Consider the following 5,512-nt stretch of genomic DNA (forward strand, 5'->3'; position numbering starts at 1 on the left):
GAATTCAAAACACAAAGAACAAAAGAAACTTTAGGATAATCCCTGAGCCACATACCTTTCTATTGAAATAGAGAAATTTGACTATACCAGGAAACTGTGATAGTTTCCATAGTTCTGAACTTTACAATATTAAGAGATGTTGGAAGGTTCTCTCACCATCCAGGGCTGTGATGACTCAGACTCAATAATCTTAGACATTTCTTTTCCCTACCCCTTAATATCTGTGTCAATTTCAAATTTTATTTACTGCTTGTATTTTTCCTCCTCTTCATTGTAGTTTCAATTCAAAACCATTGACCTGGATTTCTACAAAGAGCCAGCTTCAGATAATAATCATTGCAAAAATATGAATATTACTTTCAGTATTTCTTTTTCCTTTATGGACAACTGAATTGTAGAATTAAACTAAGCAGCAGCCAGCAGCATTGCCAGGATTAATAAATCTTTGGCTAAGTAGGACTGATCTTTCCTTTAACCCCTTTACAACAAAACTGAGAAAGTGTTTATGAGCTAACAGAGCACAAGCAGGGTCAGTGATCATCAGATGCCTCGCTACAGTGCACTGCACCACAGTTCACCGAGGAAAAGAAGTTTGCTCCTTTTATACCTCACAAAGCACATGTCAACTCTAAGATATCCCCTAATACTCGCCTCAGCAGCTTTCGGGTACGGGTCAGGTACATTTGTTCTTCAAGTGATTCTAATGTCTAACAAGTTTAGAAACAAAGTGGTCAGAATGGATTTAGAAGAAAATTTTTTAAACATCAGTTTTAAATGAATATGACTTTTTTCCTTTAGAAAAAAAAATCTTCTACTTGCATTTTCCTTCTAGCAGTAACTTTAAATAGAAATTATTGCTTGAGATCTCTGACTCTACCCACAGATCTCCCAAAGGGAGACACACCTTGGACCCTGATACACTGTATCCTTGGATTCTAGAACTGTTTGTAACAGCCCAGTGAGCAATGTAAAGCTGCAATTGTACTTGGGCTGGAAACTGAAGGGAAAAAAAATCACCAATTTTTCTTCTTTTGGACTATTTACAAGAATATCACTTTTTATAATAGAGTAACCATTATCAGTCAGAAAGATGCTTAATACCATTTGCAGAAATTTTGTCCTAGTCCGGAAAGCTTAAGATTGATCTTTCCTGCCAGCCTCTCTGAGTCCCAGAAACACTGATCGATACAAAACGATTTGTCATCCCAAATACAGTAGTGCAATTTCTTTGTAGGATTTAAATTCCAAGACATATCTTTGTTCATAATTCTATGTATGAAAAAATGTAAGCGACTTATAACCTTGATCAACTCATTTCTGAGTTTTCTGAGTGTGAAGCATTGCCTGGATTCTTTATCCTCCATAGTTTGGGGATATACTAGAGCTCTCTTTTATGGTCAGAAATTGTGTTAATCACTTCCATTCCCTGGGACAAAATATGTGACACCTACAACTTAATGGAGGAGAGGTTTGTTTTTACTGCATTGTTTCAGAGTGTTCAGTCCGTGTGTGCCTGGTTCCAAGGCAGAATCAGCATGTTGAAGGGCTTGGCAGAGGAACATGGCTCAAGCCATGGCCCAGGAAGCAGAGAGGGAAGGGAGCAGCCACAAGAACACGCCATCCAAGCCACCCCCTACCAGTGACCTACTTTTCTGACCAGGCCCCACCACCTAATAGCACATTCAGCTATGAACTAATGAATGAACGAGTCCACTGGTGAGTATAATGCCCCAGGATCTAATCTCCTGCAAAAGCCCCATCTCTGAACACTTTTGGGGGACTTTTAGGTCTAAACCATAACAAAAATCTATTCAGAAAAAAATCTTCCATCATATAGTCCAAATGCCCCGATGCTACAGAAATTTAGTATGCCTTCGTCTGTCAACTTTGAACAGTTGTTGTCTTGTATCTTAGACTCTGTTGACTTCTCATGAATTCTCTTTTTCTGGTTATTTTTGGAAAACCCCTCTTTTTAAAACATCATCTTTTTTTGTATTGAGCAATTAGTGTCTCCTTTTAAGAATGTTATTGTTGAATACTTTTTTTCATCATCTGACAACTTCCTTACTCTTTTCTTACTCTGTGGACTTGAAATGCATGTCAAGAATCTAAACTCTTAAAATCTTCAGATACTATTACTATTTATGTAACCAAAATTATTAAAAAATGAGAAAATAAATTGTGTTGTATTAGTATAAAGTTTGTTGTTTTTATTCATCTGATTTGTGATTGTTTCATGTGCATATATGAACTAGATTGCTCTTTGCTTCATATGATAAATTAGTGTAATGATAATCAAGTAAAATACTTTCTGTCTTCTGTTCTCAAAATGTATTTTTCACCCAATAGCTAAGGCCACTAATTTAAATACAGATATAAAGATGACAAATTCTCTAATGATTCTTCTATTGTGTATCAAGAGCATAAGTCTGAACTCTTTGACCTAATGACATACTAGACCCTTCATATCATGATCATATTTATCTTCACTCCTTATCTAGTAATTATGGCTCAGCAAAACATACCACTTAATGGGGCCAGGGATGTAGCTCAATGGCACTGTGCCTGCCTCACAAGTGCAACGCCCTGAGTTCAATCCCCAGTACCAAAAAAAACCCCCCAAAACACTTGATTATAGTCAATCACACACACACACACACACACACACACACACACACTCACAAAGTGTCTTTTCTTTCTCTCCATTTCACTCTACAGTTATGTTGGTCCCACTGCTTCCTCGCTCCACCTTTAAGAAATCCTTTCATGCTCCCACTTCCAGACTGAGTTAAATAGCTCATCATAGTGTCTCTGTAACACTATTTTCTATCCATGCATTTAATGTTATTTTATTCTCATTTGCTATTAATACATCTTGTCAGCTGTGAGTGAACTTGAGAACAGGCATTCTTGCTCATATTTTAGTCTCCTGGATGGCGTCAACAGATGCTCACAAATATTTTGTGAATAGATGAATGAGTACATGGATCAGTGAGCAAAAATAGTACTAATGTTGTGGCCTACAGGAAGAAACATGCTTTAAAAGCAATAGGTTCACCTGTTGGCAAATAGATGTATACAACTGAGAGTCAAAGTACTGCAAGGCAAGATTGATTTGTTATAATTTTGTAAATCTTTTCATAAGATTTCTAGCTTAATGGTTTTTTGGTTTTTATCTTTAAAAGCTTAACTATAAAATGGTGAATAAAATATTCTCTTTGTTTTTTTGATGGTAGTATGGATGGGTAGTAGAGAATATATAGCGTGTGGGATTAATGTTGGACGTCCTGGTTGATGTCCCATCTTCTCGAGCACCATCTGTGAATTTTGCTCTGCCTCTCAACTCCTGAAAGTTGCCATCTCTATATGTAAAATTGCCATATAATATGTATATCTTGTGAAATTTTGGTGAAGATCAAAGGAGACAGCTATGGGACAGTGTCACATAGTTTTTCTTTCCTAAATTCTATGTAGCCCCATCTCAGTGTGGATTTATATTTAAAGAAATAATCCAACAGCCAAACAATTAAATATTTATGAACAGAAATTTATAGTCCACAACCTCTTAAAATTTCCTTTTCCACCCCATTCTTCTCATACTTCACTTGCTTTACCTATACGTATCCCAAAGCCTCTCTCCTCTCACCTCATCTTCAGTACTCCACTAAAAGCTCTTCCTCCTACCCAGCCAGTGTGGGATCTTCCTTCACTCTTCACTTGTTCTGTCAACCTTTTCCTCAAGAGGACAGAAAACTCAGCCCATTAACATTCACCCATTTGTAGTTTATGTTCCAGTTTTATATCTATGACAACTGGAGCACTCAAGGAGATGTGCATTCATGCCTGCAGACAGATTAGCATCTTCAAGGGACTCTGTGTTTCCATCAGCATAACCCTGGTCACACTTAGCTGTCACACCTGAGTTCTTAGTGTCAGGGACAAGCCAGGAGCCCTTCTTGCTAATTCAATCATTCACTCATTTAATCAAAGCTTTTAGACAGAACTCTGTGTCAATACTTGACTAGTAATGAAAATTCACCACCCCGCTTTCAAGGACTTCAAAATATAGGAGATACATGAAAAATAATGCATATGTTATTGTTTGATAAGTAAAATGATACAATTAGTTAATCTTTGCTTTTCTCCTTTGTGCAAAAAATGAGGGATACATGTTGAATGGTGTAGATATTGAACATATAAACTAAATTCAAGGAAAATCTTAGGCAGAGATATAGTCTAGGAGACAAGGAAGTTATCCTTTAGGCTTTTGTCTGAAGGATGGTAGGATTTTATCAAATCAGAGGCAAGGGAATTGGCATGAATGGAGGCCTAGAGGCTAGACAGAATTAGCACATAGCAAGGGCTGAGAAAATATATTAGGTTAGAACCCTAAACTGAGAGTGAGAAGAGGGGTAAAATCCAGAAGCATGTTGGCATGGGCCTGGGATGCCCTCATAAAACCAACCAACTGTTGAAATTTTTCCTAGAAGCAGTGGAAAATCATTGACTCAGTCCTGGTTCATAATAGAACAGAGACGACTTGCATGCTGGGAGACCAGTGAGGGCTAACTTCACTCATCTAGGGAGAGGGACAGGTTTTACAGACTAGGGTGGTGGGCATCAAGATGGGAGAAAATTCATGTGTATAAGAAGTTTCGGAGATAGACTAAATAGTACTTAAAACTGATTGGATGAAGGATATGTGAAAGGAGAGTTGGTTTTCTGGCTCATTTAAATGGCACCAGCATTATACCGGAGGAGAATCAGATTCAGTTCAGTGTATTTGAGAGACTCCCAGGCAAAGATGTCCAACAAGTACATAACGTACTTGTGTGACACTCACAAGTAGGATGAAGTACTGCTTTAGGAGTAATCAAAGAAGCAAGCGAAGAGGAGCAACTCAAGGGCCCCTTTGGGTTTCCCAATATGTAGGCCACTGAGAATCTTAATGAAAGTAGTTTGAGAGCAGAGGAATGGTGAGAACAAGGAAAAGAGGACAAAGCAGATCCTCCGGAATACTAGCTTGGAGGTACATAGAATGAGTGACACAGGACACAGACTCCTCCTAACCAGAAGTGCCACCATCTTCAATAAACAATAAGCTTAATGAGGAAAAAAAAGTCTTTGGATTAGAAGGGCCAGAAAGAGGGAAATTTTGCATGTGAGAGTGTGCTAGATTTCCATCCTTGTGACAAAGTACCTGAGATATACAATTTAATGGAAGAAAATTTATTTTGGCTCCTGGTTTCAGAGGTTTCAGTCCATGGCTGGCTGGTTCCATTGCTGCAGGAGGTGAGGCAGAACACCATGGTAGGAGAGTGTGGTGGAGCACATCTGCTCACCTCATAGCAGCCAGGAAGCAGGGAAAGAGGGAAAGAGTGAGAGAGGAAAGGGCCAGTGCCAAAATACAGTATTCAAAGGCATAACTCCCAACACCTATGTCATCCAGTTAGGCCCCACCTTCTAAGTTTCCGTCATCTCCCAATAATATCATCGCATTACTAATCCACTG

The sequence above is a fragment of the Heterocephalus glaber genome, unplaced genomic scaffold (genome assembly GCF_053883595.1).
Source record: "Heterocephalus glaber isolate CG9 unplaced genomic scaffold, H.glaber_assembly_v1.0 deba00000594, whole genome shotgun sequence".
NCBI lineage: Eukaryota > Metazoa > Chordata > Mammalia > Rodentia > Bathyergidae > Heterocephalus > Heterocephalus glaber.